This window comes from Ictalurus punctatus, unplaced genomic scaffold (genome assembly GCF_001660625.3).
Source record: "Ictalurus punctatus breed USDA103 unplaced genomic scaffold, Coco_2.0 Super-Scaffold_100068, whole genome shotgun sequence".
In the NCBI taxonomy this organism is placed as follows: Eukaryota; Metazoa; Chordata; class Actinopteri; order Siluriformes; family Ictaluridae; genus Ictalurus; species Ictalurus punctatus.
Window position 1 is genome coordinate 1,232,373 of NW_026521091.1, and position 22,698 is coordinate 1,255,070.

The 22,698-nt window shown below is 40.3% G+C and overlaps 1 long non-coding RNA gene and 1 pseudogene across 1 annotated transcript; both read left to right on the plus strand.

Moving 5' to 3' along the window:
- On the plus strand, nt 1-7,132 carry LOC108261819 (uncharacterized). Its single transcript, XR_008395131.1, has 4 exons — nt 1-356; nt 772-892; nt 4,284-4,476; nt 5,334-7,132. It is a non-coding gene; the product is annotated as an uncharacterized LOC108261819 (long non-coding RNA).
- A 1,605-nt stretch (nt 7,133-8,737) lies between these two features.
- Nucleotides 8,738-22,698, plus strand: part of LOC128630834 (NACHT, LRR and PYD domains-containing protein 12-like) — a 181,098-nt pseudogene continuing 167,137 nt past the window's right edge.

Genomic DNA, 22,698 nt, shown 5'->3' on the forward strand with positions numbered 1-22,698 from the left:
CACAGCAACCTCATGGGGACCAAAAACATTATGGGGACAAAAATCCACGTCCTCACAGGGGTGATGCATTGAAAAGTGTTGAGGAGGCTGTAAATAGACGCCTCACAAATTTTTATCTTTGGCATATAACGCATGATCTGGACAAACTGTGTGTGTGATCGGTTTGGTCTATGTCGCCCCCTTTAGTCTGGAACCGGTATTTATTGGGGGAGGGGCTTGGCCAACCACTTCACACACTCTGCGTCTAATTTATGCAAATTACGGTACCACCCACTTAGTAAAGGACTGTGGCTAATCTGCATATGCACATTAGCTCTATTACCTATTAGCGGATTAAAAAGCTTTAAAACAAAGAGGTAATATTTTTTAAAGTTTTGTTCAACTAGGCATTAATATTGATATTTGATTAAGTTAAAATTAACAGAAAATGTAAGTGTACAAAAAGTGACTGGTAAGTTAAAAGCCTAATTAGACTGTTAGAAGGTTAGATTGTTAGCATAAGCTAAACATTAATAAGTTAGAACAGATAGTTATCATGTTTTCCAAATAATTATAAGTCTTAATAGTAATTAAAGTTTCAGTTTTAAATTTTTCGCACAGCGAAATGACACTTTTTTAAAATCTCTAAACAGTAAAACGAAATCCTTAAGTCGGGTTACAGTATATATATATATATATATATATATATATATATATATATATATATATATATATATATATATTTTTTTTTTTTTTTTTTTACTGCACTAATAGTTCGTAAACACCACACAGGAAGTAGGAAAAGAACTACATTTCCCATCTGCCCTGGCTGTCACAGGCTAATAGCACCAGTTGCTTTCCATTGCCCTAAGGAGTGATTCTACTGCTGCACCGAGACCAAATGCAACGAAAGGTAAGTTATTATTATAATTTTTTGCAGTTTATAAGTTTGTAATTTTATTTATGCTTTAAGACTTTATTTATAATTGAATCACAATATTAAAGTAATTGTTATGCTAGCGGACTTTACTAGCCAGAGTTAACACTTTAACCAATCCAGCACATTAGTAAGTACAATAAGTTAATAAAATGAAGTTAATATATTAAATAGACTTTGGTGGTTGTCATGTCATGTGAATATTTAGTGTTATACCGACTTCTGTAACTAGCTTCACCATGTAACGGATAGTTGGGTTATAAATAGCAGAGTCAGGCTTCCTAAATAGTTATCGATCTGAGCGCTGGATTGAGTTTAAAGCCTCTGAAATCGAGGACAGGGTGGACAGTAGTCTGGACCGAGCCGAGCTCATTAGTTCCAGTTATTAGTTTGTACGGATATGGTTATTTTCTTACTCAGAACATCACTAGGGACTGAAAATCTCAATATATTAACATTTTCTTTAGAGGTAAAATGGCACGAAGGTGGAAGAAGAATAATTATAACTAGACCAGTACATTTCCTGAAGAAAATGTGAGCGGTGCTTGCCATGGTGAAATCGGGACAGGGCGCCAATACATTCAAGAGCCGCCTCCGTAGGGTGCCAATACTTTCGAGAGCCGGACAGATATGGCACCAGCACTGTTAGAGCCGGCCGTGTAGTGCGCCAATACTTTTTAGAGCCGACCGTCAAGGGCGCCAGTACTTTTGAGAGCTGGCCGTGCAGGGTGCCAATACTTTTGAGAGCCGGCCAGATCGTGTGCCAATACTTCTGAGAGCTGAACAGATCGTGTGCCAATACATTTTAGAGCCGAACGTGTACGGAGGCAATACTTTTACAGCTTTCAGTTTAGAGGGCCAATACTTTCACAACTCAATGCAAGTCTATGGGAAATTTTCTGACTTTGAGCTTCCGTACTGGGAATGCCGACATTCCAATCACTTCCAAAAGTCATAGCACACCTCTCCTCAATAAGCCGATCGATTCGACACCTCACCCGTCGATCTCCGACAAACGGTGCGAGACTAGTTACATGCCGAAAAAAAAGTGGAAGAAGAAGAATAATAATTATAACTAGACTGGTACATTTCCTGAAGAAAATGTGAGTGGTGCTTGCAGTGGCGAAACAGGGACGGGCCCCAATACTTTCGAGAGCTGACGGTGTAGGGCGGCAATACTTTCGAGAGCTGGACAGATATGGCGCCAGCATTGTTAGAGCCGGCCGTGTAGTGCACCAATACTTTTTAGATCCGACCATCAAGGGCGCCAGTACTTTTGAGAGCTGGCCGTGCAGGGTGCCAATACTTCTGAGAGCCGAACAGATCGTGTGCCAATACATTTTAGAGCCAAATGTGTATGGAGGAAAATTTTTTAGAGCTTTCTCCTTAGAGGGCCAATACGTTCGAAACTCAATACAAGTCTCTGGGAAATTTTCTGATTTTGAGCTTCCGTAGCGGGAATTCCGGCATTCCGATCACTTATAAAAGTCATAGCACACCTCTGCTCAATAAGCCGATCGATTCGCACCTCACCCGTAGATCTCCGACAAACGGTGCGGGACTAGTTACGTGCCGAAAAAAAAGTGGAAGAAGAAGAATAATTATTATAATAATAATTAGACTGGTACATTTCCTGAAGAAAATGTGAGTGGTGCTTGTGTGGCAAAATTCAGATCGGGCGCCAATACTTTTGAAAGCCGACAGCGTAGGGCGCCAATACTTTCGAGAGTCGGACGAATAGGGTGCTAAAGGGGTTTAGCATGATGCTCGCATGTTTTAGCATGATGCTAGCGTGTTTTAGCATGATGCTCGCGTGTTTTAGCATCATGCTAGCATGTTTTAGCATCATGCTAGCATGTTTTAGCATGTTTTAGCATCATGCTAGCATGTTTTAGCAAGTTTTAGCATTGTGCTAGCATGTTTTAGCATTGTGCTAGCATGTTTTAGCATTGTGCTAGCATGTTTTAGCATCGTGCTAGCATGTTTTAGCATCGTGCTAGCATGTTTTAGCATCTCGCTTACATGTTTTAGCATCATGCTGGCATGTTGCTAGCATGTGTTAGCACTGTACTGGCCATATAGGGTGCCAATACTTTTAAAGCTGGACAAATAGGGCGCAAATACTTTCGAATGCCGGACTCTAGGGCACCAATATATTCGAGAGGTGAAAGTGTAGGGTGTCAATAATTTCGAGTGCCGGACGCTAAGGGCGGCAATACTTCCGAGAGCCGACAGCGTAGGACAGCAATACTTTCGAGTGCCGGACGCTAAGGGCGCCAATACTTTCGCAAGCCAGACAGATGGGGCGCCAGCATTGTTAGAGCCGGCTGTATAGTGCGCCAATACTTTTTAGAGCCAGCCGTCAAGGGCGCCAGTACTTTTGAGAGCTGGCCGTGCGGGGTCCCAATACTTTTGAGCGCCGGCAGGATAGGGTGCCAATACTTCTGAGAGCCGAACAGATCGTGTGCCAATACGTTTTAGAGCCGAACATGTACGGAGGCAAAACTTTTAGAGCTTTCTCCTTAGAGGGCCAATACTTTCGAACTCAATGCAAGTCTATGGGAAATTTTCAGAATTTGAGCTTCCGTAGCGGGAATTCCAGCATTCCGAACGCTTATAAAAGTCATAGCACACATCTCCTCAATAAGCCGATCGATTCGACACCTCACCCGTCGATCTCCGACAAACGGTGCGGGACTAGTTACATGCCGAAAAAACGTGGAAGAAGAATAATAATAACTAGACCGGTACATTTCCTGAAGAAAATGTGAGTGGTGCTTGTGTTGGTGAAACAGGGATGGGTGCCAATACTTTCCAGAGCCGACAGCATAGGGCGCCAATACTTCCAGAGCCGGACAAATATGGCGCCAGCATTGTTAGAGCCGGCCGTGTAGTGCGCCAATACATTTTAGAGCCGACTGTCGAGGGCGCCAGTACTTTTGAGAGCTGGCCGTGCGGGGTCCCAATACTTTTGAGCGCCGGCCAGAGAGGAGTAATAATTATAATAATAATAATAATAATAATAATAATAATAATAATAATAATAATATTATTATTATTATTATTATTATTATTATTATTATTATTATTAAGTATGCAAGGGAACAATAGTAGTGCTTTACAAGCACCACTAATTAAATGATCCATAGAATTAACCTGCATAAAAAACGACAATGTCTGCATAGTTTTTCTTCAAAGTGTACTTTCATTGTACTTGAAAATTGCAGCTGTAAAGTATTTGTCCACTTAAACATTTACATCTGACCGTTAACAATAAAAATTCTGTGCAGAGCGATCATATTTGTAGAATTTGATGTGGAATATTCGGTCACTGAATACTTCTCTCTTTCTCTCGTTGTGTATTGAGTATTGATGCTGCAAAAGAAGACGGATCTTTTGGTAGGCTGGTTAATGATGACCACAAGCACCCAAATGGCAGAATGCAGAAGACTGAAGTGGATGGAAGCCCACATCTTGGTCTGTTTGCTTTAACAGACTTTAAAGAAGGTGATGAAATTACCTGCAATTACGGAGGAGGAGACTGGCCTTGGTGTAGCAAGGTATGCAGGGTATCTCCCTCTCTGTTTTCACAATTTAAAAATTATTAAAAGATAAACATTGTCTTATCCGGCAGTGGTGCAACTCATTTTTATTGCACAACAAATTTTGTGCTTGTGCATCAACAATAAAATTAGACATTATTGTCCATCTGATCTGCTTCAGGTATTTTACTGCCACGTTTAAGCATGAACTACAAAACGTGTGTGTCTGAATGCACCGTAATTATCCCAAAGTCTTCCAAAGTATCCCATATCTAACCCTGAAATAATAAACTTAATTCCTATAGTGAAATAATTATTGTTTTTGTCGTATTGAAAAGCATGTTTGCTTTCTGTTATATAATCTTGTCTGTTAATAGTTACCATACGGAGTCCCCACAAAGCATGTTTTATTCAGGTGTGTGAGGGAGTCTTGTGATAGCTGAATAGATATGTGAATTTAGAACAGTGTCCCCATAGGTCACTTAAACCTGTTTAAATATGCAGATTATGGAGGAGGACACTGCTGAGAGCAATGGCCAGGAGAAACAGCAGCCACCACAGTCTACACCTTTTCTGGATCATAAATATCAGAATTGTGTAGTTTGCTGGCACTTTTAATCCTGCCTTTCAATCACACCTCTCCATAATTTCCAACATAAGCATCCCCTGGGACTCGGTAGGTTCCCTACTGCATCTTCTCCAAGAAAACTGAGTACTCCTAGTTACTATTTGGTACATATGCACAAACTGCAGTCAGAGTTTTCATTCTTGAGACGTGAAATCTAAGTTCCAGTCTGTAAGTTGCCAGACAATAATTTCTGTTGGGTGTAAGGGTATGTGTTTGCTATGTAACTAATGTTTATTCTTACATTTAGGTAAAACATCTACTCTGAAAAAGAGGAAGGCTCGGGAAGGAAATGAGGTCCATGCAGTGGAGAGACATATGGAGACCTTCATCATGTCATGTCGTGTCCCAGGGAAGTTGGTCTGTGAAAACTGCATTAGATCTGAGTCTTCATATCTTAAAGATAGAGACTGGCAAAGTGTCAAATTCTACGTCTGTAACTGCACTGTAGCTTACAAAAGAGATATAAACAAAGATTAAATAACACTTTGATAGTAACACTTTACATCTATATTACAGATACTGTACATCATAACATCTGTAGTAATGCTTTAATAATAAGTTACGTTACACCTCTAGCCTTTTACTTTGTAATGAACCGCTCAGCATTTACTTCATCATAAACTAATCAGGAACAAATCAGGCATTTAAAATATCCATTAGAATCTTTACCTACACCGTTATATTGAATTAGATCAAATTGGTTTGGGCCGCCTTCTTCCAGTGGGTCCTTATGCAGGTGACTGACAAGTTCATGAGTAAGCCTATTGGGCAATAAAAGCTTCAGTGTGCTACCCATTTACATGTTTAGACTGCCTGGAATCAAAATTAGCTACCTCAACATACATTATTAAGTTGTTACTGTCACTTTTTAGCTTAGTCAGTTAAGTGGATATAGAATAAAGAAAAAAATTGTGTTTGACATTTGGTTGTGTGTCTGTGTTTGGCTAGTATCTTTATTTTTCTCAATATGTTTAACTTTGAGCTGGCTATATGTAGTAAGCAGAAGTGTTATGTCAAACTTAAATGAGTCCAAGTTCATTCATGGCACATGTGAGCTTAGTAGTTGTACACTTTAATGGGCAAATATTTGTTGTCTTTTACAGTAAAGAAGCTCAAGACTCAAGTTGTCTTTATAATGTTGAATAGACAGGGTTTTTTCATCTTACTGACAATTTTTCACTTGATTAGAGATCCAGACCAATAAACAAATACTTTGTGTAGCTAAAATATCAAAAGGATGAGTGTCTTTGTCATTTTGACTTGCCAAAATGACTGGGGATAGTGTTAATTTGTGATGCATGCCTGTGATAAATAAGTGAGGTTCAGTACAGCTAGCACCTCTACTTTCTATTCCACAAAAAAAATTGTATACTTTGGAGCAGGAAATGAAAAGCTTCTTAGAATTATAGCCTCAAAACTAATAATAGCACTGGTAACACCTTCCTTAACAAGTTCCTAGGTTTCTCAAAGGGTTCCTCTGTTGGAAATAGAAAGCTCCAAAAAAATGTAGTCTGTTATCTATTACGTGCAGATATTGAAATTTGTGTAAGAGAGCTTTTTGAAACCAAACTTTCACTGATTGCATATTTCACAAATAAGGCTAAGAGTCCTTCGTATAAACAATTAAGAACAACTGTTCAGTATAATTTCATGAGAAGCTTAAACCTTCAAATAGAGAAAATACACATCATATCTGCTTTACAGACAGCCCTCTAAATTAGACATACTTAGTTTGTAATTTTGTATAAATAATTAGAGTTAAATTGACAACTTTGTTTTTTAAAACCATGTCCCCTTGTTGTTATATAAACGACCTGATCTGTGTGTATGCAGATTAACTATCTAGTGATGTCCCCTCTACAACATGAAAACCAGTTAATTTGCTGTGTATGAAAATTAGGTCCCCGTTAATGATGAGTTCTTGTTATGTCCACATTAGGTGTGAAAAAACCAAGCACAGAAATTTTGAGATTTAAATCCAGAATTTGAGATGATGTGTGTTCTCAGGCTTAAATTATACATGCCTGATTTTTTTCAGATCTGTAGGACCTCAGGAAAGTGGTGTCCCCACAATACATGGGTGGGACTACTGACCCCAGAATGTTCTAATTACAAGAATGTCTGTGTGTGTGTCTGTGTGTGTGTGTGTGTGTGTGTGTGTGTGTGTGTGTGTGTGTGTGTGTGTTAAAGGTACAGGAGCAGTCTGGCTGTGCAGCTACAGTAAATGTTAATAATAATAATAATAGGACGTTATTTAAAAGCTCATACAGCTGATGTGATTTTTATTTAGTAGTTAATTTAACATGCTATGCTAACATGTAAACAATAAGATAATATTACCTGACGTACATTTTACACTCAATATTGTCTGTTTCTGTTCTATTTCACCAACAAAATATTTCCAAACAAAGCCACAGCAGGTCCTGCTCCTTTTTCCTCCTAATTCCCTCATTTCTCCACGTTGGGATTAATAAAGTATTATCTTATCTCATCTTTTGTTCAAATGGGAGATTTCTTATTTATTTTATTTATTTTGTTTATTTTTAAATAGGAGACCTTTTAATAATTTTATTAAAAAATGGCTTCATGTTTCAATTATAATGAAGCATTTGTTCAAACAAAAATGTTTTCAGTCCTTTAAGGATCATTGTAACTGAGGATGTTATGTTTAAATAAACAGCAGGAGATTGAGCACCAGTGACTTGACACCTACAGCTGACAAAGCTGCAAGCAGGGTTCATACCTGCGCAAGAAAACCCTGTTGGATTTAGAGTCCGACGCCTCAAAGTGATTTAAGGAAACACTAGGCTATTCTACTGGAGCCGACGGACGTGTCTGTCCGTGTTCGACCCTTCTTCAACAACAACTTTGCAGTCTCGTTTATATTCTCAGGTTTCCGCACGTGGACGCCCTCTTCAGTACATTTACTTCAGTCAAGTAATTAGAGCCTTTACTAGTTTACATGAACACATTCGGACGACTTACTTTACGTCAAAGCATTTTTCTAGGATAAAACACAAGCGTGTTTGATGAATGCCAAGGTGCTTTCTTGCTCATCTGAATAGAGTTCCCTCTGCATTATGACACAGTTTTATAACAGGCTTCAAGTTGCACAGGTGAAACCCCAGTGTAGTTCAAGTCCAGTGCCCTTTTCTCTCTGCAGTCGGGAAGATAGTGCACACGAGTTAGTTGACACAGACCGCTGACATGCCTTGAGCAGGCTTCAAGTTGCGTAGGGGAGACCCCAGTGCATTCCAAGTCCAGTGCCATTTTCTCTTGGCCATCAGAGGAAGGGAGCATGAGACAAGACTTAAGTGCATTTCCTTGGTTCATTTATGTTCTGATGTTTTATGTTTTGATCGTTTCAATGTGCCAACCTTCTTTACCAGCCGTAACCGCGATGGAGAATGAGACAAGGCTTAAGAGTGACTCCAAGGCTCATTTACGTTTTGATCGCGCATGGTCTCAACATTCCAAAGTGTCATGGGTCTTTTCAAATGGCTTCATGTTTCAATTATAAGGAAGCATTTGTTCAAACAAAAATGTTTTCAGTCCTTTAAGGATCATTGTAACTGATGATGTTATTATTATTCATAATAATAATAATAATAATAATAATAATAATAATAATAATAATGCTGATGTGGTGTCCTGTCCTCTGATTTCTGTGTGTGAGAGAAACACACTCACATTTCTGTTACATGGGAAACTTTATCTGTATTATGGCTGTGTGTGTGTGTGTGTGTGTGTGTGTGTGTGTGTGTGTGTGTGTGTGTGTGTGTGATCAGTGTTCTGATATTTCTTCATTTCTCTTCCAGTCTGTGTGTGTGTGATCTGACAGAGGAAAGCTGTAGAGTTCTGTCCTCAGTTCTCAGATCAAACTCCTCCAGACTGAGAGAACTGAACCTGAGTGTCAATAACCTGCAGGATTCAGGAGTGAAGCTGCTCTCTGCTGGACTGGAGAATCCACACTGTACACTGGAGATACTGAGGTACTGTACACTGGAGATACTGAGGTACACACACACACACACACACACACACACACACACACACACACACACACACACACACACACACACACACACAAACACACATCCAGTTTCCATCTGTGGTGATTGTAATTGTAGTGATGTACAGTGCATCCAAAAAGTATTCACAGCGCTTCACTTTCTCCACATTTTGTTATGTTAGTCTTATTCCAAATGGATTAAATTCATTATTTACCTCAAAATTCTACTAACAATACCCCATAATGACAACGTGAAAGATGTTTGTTTGAAATCTTTTCAAATTTATTAAAAATAAAAAACAAAAAAAGCACATGTACATAAGTATTCACACCCTTTGCCATGACACTCAAAATTGAGCTCAGGTGCATCCTGGTTCCACTGATCATCCTTCAGATGTTTCTACAACGTGATTGGAGTCCACCTGTGGTAAATTCAGTTGATTGGACATGATTTGGAAAGGCACACACCTGTCTATATAAGGTCCCACAGTTAACAATGCATGTCAGAGCACAAACCAAGCCATGAAGTCCAAGGAACTGACCTCTGAGACAGGATTGTATGGAGGCACAGATCTGGGGAAGGGTACAGAAACATTTCTGCAGCATTGAAGGTCCCAATGAACACAGTAGCCTCCATCATCCGTAAATGGAAGAAGTCTGGAACCAGCAGGACTCTTCCTAGAGCTGGCCGCCCGGCCAAACCGAGTGATCGGGGGAGAAGGGCCTTAGTCAGGGAGGTGACCAAAAACCCGATGGTCACTCTGACAGAGCTCCAGCGTGTCTCTGTGGAGAGAGGAGAACCTTCCAGAAGAACAACCATCTCTGCAGCACTCCACCAATCAGGCCTGTATGGTAGAGTGGCCACACGGAAGCCACTCCTCAGTAAAAGGCACATGACAGATCACCTGGAGTTTGCCAAAAGGCACCTGAAGGACTCTCAGACCATGATGAAACAAAGATTGAACTCTTTGGCCCGAATGGCAAGCGTCATGTCTGGAGGAAACCAGGCACCAGTCATCACCTGGCCAATACCATCCCTACAGTGAAGCATGGTGGTAGCAGCATCATGCTGTGGGGATGTTTTTCAGCGGCAGGAACTGGGAGACTAGTCAGGATCGAGGGAAAGATGAATGCAGCAATGTACAGAGACATTTAATTCATGATGCATGTATTTTTCCCATTACCGGCCTATAGTAGGCAAATATGCAGTTTGGGACACAGCCGAACGCTCTTGTTCGCCGTAAAGCGTAAAACTGCTGTGTGTGATCGTGTCCTGTCGCAAAATGCGGTGAAAACTCACACGACGTTCATAATGTGATTAAGGTGTTTACATGTGTGTAATACACGTCCATAATACGATTAAAACAGGAGTACTCCACCTGTCTTAATTCGATTAGATCTTAATTAGATTATGACTATAATTAGATTAAGGTTGCTGTTTACATGGTAGTTTCTTAATCAAATTATGGTCTTAATTAGATTAAGAGTGGATTATTGTTGTCCATGTAAACGCAGTCATTGTCTCAAAGCAGCTTTACAGAAATATCAACACGGTATACAGATATTAAAGGTGCGAATTTATCCCAACTGAGCAAGACACTGAGTGGCGACGGTGGCAAGGAAAAACTCCCTAAGACGTTTTAAGAGGAAGAAACCTTGAGAGGAACCCGACTCAGAAGGGAACCCATCCTCATCTGGGTAACAACAGATAGTGTGAAAAAGTTCATTATGGATTTATATGAAGTCTGTATGGCGTTAGGAGCAGCCGTAGTCCCAGCAGTCTGGAATTAAAGAAGATTTGAGCTCCATCCAGAGGCAGAAAGGATCAGGATCTCTAGTATCTCCATAAATTCGTGTGGGGCTTGGTGAAAGGAGAGAGGGAGAAAAAAGATAATTATGACTGCGAAGTAGTAGAACAGGTAGGCTTGAGTAAACAAATACGTTTTAAGCCTAGACTTAAACACTGAGACTGTGTCTGAGTCCCGAACACTACTAGGAAGACTGTTCCATAACTGTGGGGCCCTATAAGAGAAAGCTCTTCCCCTGCTGTAGCCTTCACAATTCGAGGTACCGTCTAATAGCCTGCATCTTATCTGCCATATCTGTCCGGCTCTCGAAAGTATTTTCGCCCCATTCCTGTTTTGCCATGGCGAGCACCATCCACATTTTCTTCAGGAAATGTACCGGTCTAGTTATTATTATAATTAATGGTGCTTGAAAAGCACTACTATTGTTCTTCGGCCTACTTATTATTATTATTATTATTATTATTATTATTATTATTATTATTATTATTATAATTAATGGTGCTTGAAAAGCACTACTATTGTTCTTCGGCCAACTTAGTATTATTATTATTATTATTATTATTATTATTATTATTATTATTATTATTATTATAATTAATGGTGCTTGAAAAGCACTACTATTGTTCTTCGGCCAACTTAGTATTATTATTATTATTATTATTATTATTATTATTATTATTATTATTATAATTAATGGTGCTTGAAAAGCACTACTATTGTTCTTCGGCCAACTTAGTATTATTATTATTATTATTATTATTATTATTATTATTATTATTAATGGTGCTTGAAAAGCACTATTATTGTTATTTGGCAAACTTATTATAATTATAATTATTCTTCTTCTTCCACTTTTTTTTCGGTGCGTAACTAGTCCCGCACCGTTTGTCGGAGATCGACGGTTGAGGTGTCAAATCGATCGGCTTATTGAGGAGAGGTGTGCTATGCATTACGGAAGTGATCGGAATGTCGGCATTCCCGGTACGGAAGCTCAAAGTCGGAAAATTTCCCATAGACTTGCATTGAGTTGCGAAAGAATTGGCGCTCTACACCACCAGCTCTTAAAGAATTGCCTCCATACACGCCCGGCTCTAAAAAGTATTGGCGCCCAATCTGGCCGACTCTCAAAAGTATTGGCACCCCGCATGGCTGGCTCTCCATAGTATTTCCGCCCTACACGGCCAGCTCTAAAAAGTATAGCTGCACTACACGGCCAGCTCTCAGAAGTATTGGCACCCTGTGACTCCAGCTCTCAAAAGAATTGGCGTCCAGCTCTCAAAAGAATTGGCACCCTACGCCGTCAGCTGTCAAAATTATTGGCACCCCACTCTTCTGGCTGTCAAAAGTATTGGCACGCTACGCTTTCGGCTATCGAAAGTATTGGCGCCTGATCTGAATTTTGCCATGTCAAGCAGCACACATTTTCTTCAGGAAATGTACTGGTCTAGTTTATTATTATTATTATTATTATTATTGTTGTGTGTGTGTGTGTGTGTGTGTGTGTGTGTGTATCTGTCTTATTATTTCTGTGTCTGTGTTATTATTTCAGACATCAGATGTTTCTCATCTATATTAAATGTTTTCTACACATTTTATCATTTTAGAAAATGTTTGAAGGATTTTTACACGCACCCCTGCTCTCATCAGACAGAACCTCGATTGGGAAACACTGGGTTAGTTACTCGTCTGACCAATGTGTTTAACTTACTCTCCATCATCACCTTTATTCTGAGTAACATTCATTATTCACACAAAAACTACTTACACACCAATCCTCACTAATATCAGGATACTCGCTCTCATTAAGGGAAAACCAGAAAAAATACATTTCTGCAGATATTTAAGTAAACTTACTCAGTGTATGAGTTCTGCTTCTTTATCTAATGATCTGCTGAGTGTTTCTAGCTCCTGTTATTTTATTTTAGTTTATATATTTGTATAGAGCTCTGACAGTTGTTCGTGCACAGCTGAATGAAGTCACGAGATAATAAATGAAGGTAATGAAATAATAATGTATGTGATGTAGATTTTACCAGACTTTTAATTCTGTTCTCCGTATTTGCAGCGTTTTCAGGCTTACACTTTCAGTATTTACAGGCCTGTGCTCGATGGATCAGAAAGCTGTCTGATAACAAACCATATCTCTGTGTGTGTGTGTGTGTGTGTGTGTGTGTGTGTATTACCCTACCTCACTGCCCCTCCCCCTCTGCAGAATAAACGGTTAGGAAGTGAAAGTGAAAGTCAAAGTCGTCTCCATTTTGTGTGGAGGGGAAAATACACCATTTCAGGAGTAAAAACACAGTGAGTATCTACATCTAAAGCTATAATATATAAACACACTGAATGTACACTAGATGCAGAAGAGTTTTGTGGGTTTGTACTGAAGTTTGAATGTACACAGGTTATTTTATGACTTGATACAGAGACTATTTCCTGTAAGTGAACTCTGTGCTGATACAGGGTTTGATTTAACACACCGATGTTGGAGTGAAGTAAACGTGTGTCCTGCTGTAATCTGGAGAAGGAGACATGACCTCCAACATGAGTGTGTCTGGAGAACAGGACTTAAAGAGAGACGAGAGGTGAGTTACTTTTCCATTCACCAGCAATAAACACACACCGTCTCATGGAACAGATCTGTATCTCTAAACACTCACTAGTTAACAGAGGAACTAGACTTTGGTTTAAGGTGTTTAATAGCAGTATATCACTGATCTGATATAAGTACAGTTTAGAGAAACCATTCACTGAGAGAAGAGTAAAAAGGACTGTGTAATGTGGAGGAGAAGAGCAGCGTAGCTTTGAGTCAGTGAACTCTACAGGCTTTAAGACCCAGCTGAGTCAGTTATCTGTGACTGGGACTCCTGACATCAGTGTAATTCCTGAGGTATGGGGCGTGTCTCCTGTTTGAATAAGTGTGCAGACTGGAGCTGAATTAAAAAGATGGAATTATTGGTGTTTAATGATGAACACATTGTGTAACAGTGCTGAGACAGCAGAGTATTAATTATTGCTGATATTTCTGTTTAATTCTAGAATGATGGAGGGAAAGAGATCAGACTCACCAGAACCCAGCTGTGTGTCCATGAAGAGTGACGCGTCAATGGATTGTCCAATTTACTTCAGAGACGGAGCCAGTTCTCCTGATGTGAGGTCAGTACAGTGAGGTGTTTTACAGCAGTGTTCCACCTGATCAAACTCACTGGTCTCATTCTGAAGCCCTTCATGATCTTTATCAGGTGTTGAAGCAGTAAAACACTAAACTGTGCAGTGCTGCAGCTCTCGGACTGGCAGTGAGGAAAACTGCTTTAAGAGTTCAGTTCAGCCTGCAGTCCCTGAGCTGGAGGGTCTGTGGTGCTACACAACAACATTTACACCTGGGACATTAATGACTAGATCACTATTTTATTCATAAACATGTTAGTGTCAGTGAGAAATCCTGAAATCAGTGTATTGTGTTAAGAGGATAGTGTTAAATATCTGTCTCTGTATGTATTAGTGTGTGTTGTGCAGCTATGAATACATATAGTCTATATTACATCATGTGTTTTATTTCTTCACAGACCACAACAGAAGAAATCAAACCTCAGCAGAAATCAGCTGGACTCCATATTCAAGGTGTGTGTCTTTTTAATGTGTGTAACTTGTGTGTGAGCAGGGTGAAGGTTTTTTTTATTTAAGATCATTACAATTTATAGAAGTATTGATGTGCAGCAGCATTATGGGTAATCAGGCAGAATTTCAGCTGTAACTGCGGGAATAGAAAGAGACTTTTATTCTTTTTATAAAATAAAAGCATCTCTCAGTGTGTAACATTATAATATTTAGATGTGTTCCTGTGTGTTTCTAACCAGGAGCTGGAACACAAAGTCATCAGTCTGATAAAGAATGAGCTGAAGAGGTTTAGGAAGCTCCTGAGTCCAGATTACCCAGCATGCACTGAGAGGGAGGTGGAGGATGAGGAGGATCTGCACGGTGTCAGAGACGGAGCGCTGAAGATCACACTGCACGTCCTGAAGAACATGAACCACACAGATCTCGCTAACACACTGCACAACAGTAAGAGCTCTGAGTCATGGCTTTATTCCGTCAGGTTCACTTCAGAGAGAGGAAATAGTTTTAGATAGGAACACTTTTAGTTTGAAGTTCGAGTTTAGTATCATGTACATCTGCTGCTTTTCTGTTCTGTTCGTGGTCCAGCTTGTGGTGACTCTGTACAATGGTCCTGTTCCTTCAGTAATATTTACTACATGAATCAGGAATGAACAGCAGCATTTGAATTTTACATTTAATCCTGTGTTCAGTGATTTTACATTAAAACATCTTATTACTTTGTTTATTAGAACTCGCCTCTGTGTATCAGACAAAGCTGAAATCCAGCCTGAGGGAGAAGTTTAGAAGAATTAATGAAGGAATCTCACAGCATGGAAGCTCAGCACTTCTGAATGAGATCTACACAGATCTCTACATCACAGAGGGTTGGAGTGGAGACGTCAATAATGAACATGAGGTGAGACAGATTGAGACAGCGTCCAGGAGACCAGCAGCACAGGAGACACCCATCAAATGTAATGATCTCTTTAAAGACGAGTCCATCAGAAGAGTGCTGACTAAAGGAGTTGCTGGAATTGGAAAAAACAGTCTCTGTGCAGAAGTTCATTCTGGACTGGACTGAAGGAAAAGCAAATCAGGACGTCACCTTCATGTTTCCACTTCCCTTTAGAGAGCTGAATCTGATGAAGCAGAAACATCTCAGTCTGATGGATCTTCTTCATCACTTTTTCCCTGAAATGAGAAAACTACAGTTAATAGACTCCTACAAAGTGGTGTTGATCTTTGATGGTCTGGATGAGTGTCGACTTCCTCTAAATTTCCAGAAGAATGAGAGATTGTGTGATGTGACAGAGTCAGCCTCAGTGGATGTGCTGCTGACGAACCTCATCAAGGGGAATCTGCTTCCCTCTGCTCTCCTCTGGATCACCTCTCGACCAGGAGCAGCCAATCAGATCCCTCCTGAGTGTGTAGACCAGGTAACAGAGGTACGAGGGTTCAGTGATCCTCAGAAAGAAGAGTACTTCAGGAAGAGGATCAGTGATCAGAGCCTGGCCAATAAAATCATCTCACACATGAAGTCTTCAAGAAGCCTCTACATCATGTGCCACATCCCAGTCTTCTGCTGGATCTCAGCCACTGTTCTAGAGAGAATGTTGGGTGAAGCAGAGAGTGGACAGATCCCCAAGACTCTGACTCAAATGTTCACACACTTCCTGATCTTTCAGATCAAACACAAGGACCAAAAGTACCATCAGAAATGTGACCCTGATCCTCAGCAGACCAGAGAGAGCATCCTGGCACTGGGAAAACTGGCTTTCCAACAGCTGGAGAAAGGAAACCTGATCTTCTATGAGGAAGACCTGAGAGAGTGTGGCATTGATGTGAGAGAAGTGTCAGTGTACTCAGGAGTGTGTACCCAAATCTTCAGAGAGGAGTTTGGGCTTCACCTGGGGAAGGTGTTCAGCTTTGTACATCTGAGTGTTCAGGAGTTTCTGGCTGCTTTATACACATTTCTCTCCTTCATCAGCAGAAATGTAACAGAACAACCAACCACTGATCTGTCTGATCTTCTCAACAAGTCAGACATGTCTGATCTCCTCAGGAGTGCAGTGGACAAGGCCTTACAGAGTGAGAACGGACACCTGGACCTGTTCCTCCGCTTCCTTCTGGGTCTCTCACTGGAGTCCAATCAGACTCTCTTACGAGGCTTAATGCCCCAGACAGGAAGCAGCTCTCACAGCAAACAGGAAACAGTCGAGTACATCAAGGAGAAGATCAGGGAGAATCCATCTCCAGAGAAATCCATCAATCTGTTCCACTGTCTGAATGAACTGAATGATCATTCTCTAGTGCAGGAAGTACAGTCTTACCTGAACAGAGGAGATATCTGGTGTCTCAGGGGAACCAGACTCTCTCCTGCTCAGTGGTCAGCTCTGGTGTTTGTGTTATTGAACTCAGATCAGGAGCTGGATGTGTTTGATTTGAGGAAATATGACCCATCAGAGGAATGTCTTCTGAAGCTGCTGCCAGTGGTCAAAGCCTCCAGAAGAGCTGAGTGAGTATTTTTATTTATAAATGTATTACTGCATGGTTTATTATTTGAATGTAACACTGAACTGCACTGTTTGGATTAATGCTGGTTTATAATTACTCTAATCATCTTTAAACAAACCTCTGGTACTGTTACAGAAGAGTTTCACTTTTTACACCAACACGTTACGTCTGCACTGAGGGCGGGGCCATGTGGACAAAACCTCCTATCACCATTTATTACCTTTTCTCTAAAACTGATGAAGAAATGATCTCTACAGAATAACTGCATGTATTCATCACTGCTTTCTGATCCTTTTGTGATCTAAACACCAGTGAAAGGCACTTTTTCTTTTCTCCTTTTATTTGAAAGTCACATTGAACAGAACTTCACAAACGAGAAGAAGAAAAACAGAACACTGTCACCATGGGAACAATATGAATACAGCATGTGACACTGGTGATATAGAGGGTATAGGAAAATATCTATCAATAGACATGACTGATTATTCTATTTTCTGGTCCTATGATGTGTATCAGCGTATCACACTGCACTGAGGGACACGTGAGAGTGTCATGGAAAACAATCTTTCCAACCTAAGTTAAACACTTCAGAGACAGAGGGTTTGTAGATGCCAAAGGTCATCAAACTTTATTGAAACAACAAAGTGAGACAGTCTGCAGAAAGTCTGGATTATACACACACACACACACACACACACGTCTTTATATACTTTTCTGAAGCAGTAAAATTATCCCTAGGCGGGGCATTAACCTCTTCTTTCTAAAAACAAACCAATCTCCATCGCCGTAATGAATTATTCATATCTATATGATACATTACATTTGTGGTGCATGCGTTGTCAGTTGAATTTTCTGAAAGGTTTCATCAGGACAGGATTTTTACCCCGTCCCAGATTTCCACCTTATACCTTAATGACCTTCTGGCTTTAGTCCCAGCCTGGTACACTTCATCCTGGAAGTCTGATCTGTTATTGTGACACTGGTATTGAAGCTTAAAGGGCTTTGATTGGAAACACAGTTCTGGTGAATGTCTAATTGCTCATTTATTGCCAGAGTAAAGCTGCTTTAGACAAAACACACGGTTCTTCTAACTCCGTTTACACAGGACATACAGAGATGCAGAAAAACACCTGATGTTCAGTAACACATAGACGTCTTCTAGCTCACTACACACTTACAATAGAACTTGATTAAAACTCTTCTGTGCTTTTTCACTTTCACACCGACCTTGTTTGGGTTGGACCGATCAGACTTTCTCTTTAGATTGGATCTGGTGTGGGATTAGTTTACAGGATGAAAGAGGATTGTCCTCGAGGACGGATTTCCAGTTAGCAAAAACATCATAATAATCCCTCTGTGCAGATCAAGGGATACGTCCTGTTTATAACTTTAATCCCTAACAAAAATGTGTGAATATTTACCATAAACAAACAAACAAACAAACAAATAAATAATGCGTGCACTGTGTGAGACGGATTTCCAGTTAGCAAACTCACTCGTCAACTTACACCACACACACACACACACACTCACACACTCACTCACACACACAGACTTTTTTTTTACATGTATATATACACACACATACTCACACACACACTGTCTCTCTCTCACACACACACAGACTTTTTTTTACATGTACTTCCCTTAAAAATGGTTTCCATTATTCAAACAAAAACCCTTCTGTTTTCATTTCAATACTAATAATAATAATAATAATAATAATAATAATAATAATAATAATAATAATGCTGCTGTGGTGTCCTGTCCTCTGATTTGTGTGTGTGAGAGAAACACACTCACATTTCTGTTACATGGTAAAGAGTAAGTGTATTATGGCTGTGTGTGTGTTTGAGATCAGTGTTCTGATACTTCATCATTTCTCTTCCAGGCTGTGGGAGTGTAAACTGACAGAGGAAAGCTGTAGAGTTCTGTCCTCAGTTCTCAGATCAAACTCCTCCAGACTGAGAGAACTGAACCTGAGTCACAATAACCTGCAGGATTCAGGAGTGAAGCTGCTCTCTGCTGGACTGGAGAATTCACACAGTACACTGGAGATACTGAGGTACACACACACACACACACACACACACACACACACACACACACACACACTGTACACTGGAGATACTGAGGTACTCACACACACACACACACACACACACACACACACACACACACACACACTGTACACTGGAGATACTGAGGTACACACACACACACACACACACACACACACACTGTACACTGGAGATACTGAGGTACACACACTCACACACACTGGAGATACTGAGGTACACACACACACACACACACACAGTACACTGGAGATACTGAGGTACACACACACACACACACACACACTGTACACTGGAGACACTGAGGTACACACACACTCTCTCTCACTCACTCACTCACTCACACACACACACACACACACACACACACACACACACACAGTTTCCCTCTGTGGTGATTGTAATTGTAGTGATGTGATATATTGTCATTGTGTGTGTGAGATGAGAGTAAATGTTGTGTATATAAAGATTTTGTGTAGTTGATGTTTTCAGAGCTAAAACTGAGTGTGTTAAGTGTGAGAAGGTTTTCTTTCTTGCAGGATGTTGAACTGCAGGATTACAGATGAAGGTTGTGCTGCTCTGGCTTCTGCTCTGAGGTCAAACTCCTCATCACGCCTGAGAGAACTGGATCTGAGTAACAATAACCTGCAGGATTCAGGAGTGAAGCTGCTCTCTGCTGGACTGGAGAATCCACACTGTACACTGGAGATACTGAGGTACACTCACACACACACACACACACACACACACACACACACACACACACACTGTACACTGGAGATACTGAGGTACACACACACACACACACTCTGTACACTGGAGACACTGAGGTACACACACACACACACACACACACACACACTGTACACTGGAGACACTGAGGTACACACACACTCTCTCACACACACACACTCACACACACACACTCACTCACTCACTCACTCACTCACTCACTCACTCACTCACACACACACACACACACACACACACACACACACACAGTTTCCCTCTGTGGTGATTGTAATTGTAGTGATGTGATGTTGTCATTGTTGTGTGTGTGAGATGAGAGTAAATGTTGTGTGTATAAAGATTTTGTGTAGTGGATGTTTTCAGAGCTAAAACTGAGTGTGTTGAGTGTGAGAAGGTTTTCTTTCTTGCAGGATGTGGAACTGCAGGATTACAGATGAAGGTTGTGCTGCTCTGGCTTCTGCTCCGAGGTCAAACTCCTCATCACACCTGAGAGAACTGGATCTGAAGGGTAATAATCCAGGAGAATCAGGAGAGAAGCTGCTCTCTGATCTACTGAAGGATCCACACTGTAACCTGGAGACACTACAGTGAGTTACTGACTTACTGTCTCTTTACTCTACTGTATCATACTGAATAATGTGTGTGTTTGTGTGTGTGTGTGTGTGTGTGTGTGTGTGTGTTTATGCTGATGTGTGTTTACACTGATGTTCTTCTCTGTCTTACAGCATTAAGGATAATACACTCACCAGCACTGGCGTATGACAGGAGTCTCACCTCAAACCTCTTCTCCAGGATAAAGCAGTCTTGGTGAAGAGTTAGAACCCGTCCCACATTTCCAGCAGTTTGGGAGCTGAATCATTAAACTTAAAGGGGCAGAGCAGAAACAGTCAAGAACAGGCAGAAGGTCGTACACAGGAGAAATCAACACACGTAACCAAATATCTGCTGTACAAAGCACCGGCACCGATCTGCCCCGGGGATGGAGACTGACGAGGCTTAAGTACACGTCCGGAAATGTACAGACAACTCATCCCAAAGCACGAGGCGGGAGCAGGCGTGTACGAGATGTGATCGTCCAATGGCAAGCAGGAACATGACGCACCGCAGTAGACTGGGCTTAAAAGAGGAGGAGACAAGACACCCATCCCTCCCCCGACATAGACACACGAATGGAACACAGTACAAACAGAAATACAACTGAGGACGTAACAATGGTCAAGTATCAAATAAAATGTAAACGTGCATTGATGAAGTTAATGTTGTTAGTAATTGTTTATAAATTACCATGGTAACACGGAGCTCCAAGGTATAAAAATATGGAGTTTGTCATCAATCAAACAGTAACCAGTTTTAATATCTAAAAAGTTTACGTAGCAAAATTTAGCAAAGCGCTTTACAGTAAATTAAAATGTAAAATTAAACTAATGAAATGCTGTGCAGCACATGCTTATGTTAATGTTTGTTTCATTATATGATCATATAAATAAATAAATACTCCCAAAGTCACCATAATTGAAAGCTTTTTGCTGTTAAACATTTAGAGATTGATGTTGTGGTGACTCAGTAGTTCACTCAGTATATCTGGGTAAGACACAGTGAACGACACACTGCTGGCATTCATGAAGAAGTCATAAACTCCACTGGAATAATAAATAGGATCTAATAAAACCATGAGTGGAAATTATTGGTGTAAGTTTGTAAGGATAGACTTCCTCCAACCTGGAACTATATCCTCCAGTCCACGCGGTGGCGGTAACGCGCCTAACAGCTGCGTCTCCGACCAGTAGAAATCACAGAAGAAGAAAAAGCTGCAGCGGGTATCTCCTGAGCAGCTGAGTTATTACACCGAACTAATCATCTCCAGATTAAATTATTTCTGACAGTTTTACAGTTAGGTTTGATCCAGTTTAAACATAAAAGCTGGTTATTTTGTCTGTGTTTGAGGAATTAAAACCATTCTGTTTTTAAACCCGAGGTAAGTTAAACGGAAGCTGTGTGGCCGAATCCCAAATTGATGTCATTTCCGGTTTAAGTGCACTACATTAGGGATGAAATAATGACAGTCTACACCCTATGTAGTGCACTATGTAACTCATGGGGAGAGATTTGTTATTCTGTTTTAGCGGCACTATTTAAGTATAACCTTACTTTATCCTAAAATCCATTGTTTGCTCCCTGCTTATAGCAACTAAAATAAACAACAGTGAGTGTAAAAGTGGCTGTCATTTAGCAGCTAAAATAACTTTAAATTTCTGTAATGTTTTTAATGTATTGGACATTCACTGCAAATTCGAGCTTCTATTTCTCAACAATAAACACAAAAAGGACAAAATGTGTGTGTGTGTAGCTGGCGAGGTGACTTTGTAAAGAAATACTACGCGCATGCGCACGTAAGAATTCACGTCAACATCTCCGCCATATTGATGAGGGAAAGACCGCGCTATAAACAAATACAAGTAAACGGAGGAGCTGTGGTTTTTCTGGATAATAATTTACATGATTTACCGGAGATGATAACGGCATCGTTTTCAAAAACTTGCCCTTTGAAACCCGTTTTCCAAAGTTTTCAGACCTCGAAACGCCGTCGTCATGGAAACGAACAGCCAAACCGCATCAGAAGTTTTCGGTTTTTATTTGAAAATGTTGTGGTGTAAACGGCCCCTTAACAACTACAGCAAAATGCTGCTTTTATTGCTGAAGCCTTTCTGTAAACAAATAGAAATGAAATAGAATTTTTATGATTCACACTCCATTACACTCCATTCTTCTTCTCAAACACAACTCCATTTTTGAAAATAATCAATATTTTTTTTTGTTAAAAAATCTATTTCATGATGCAGCTTATTATTAGAGCTG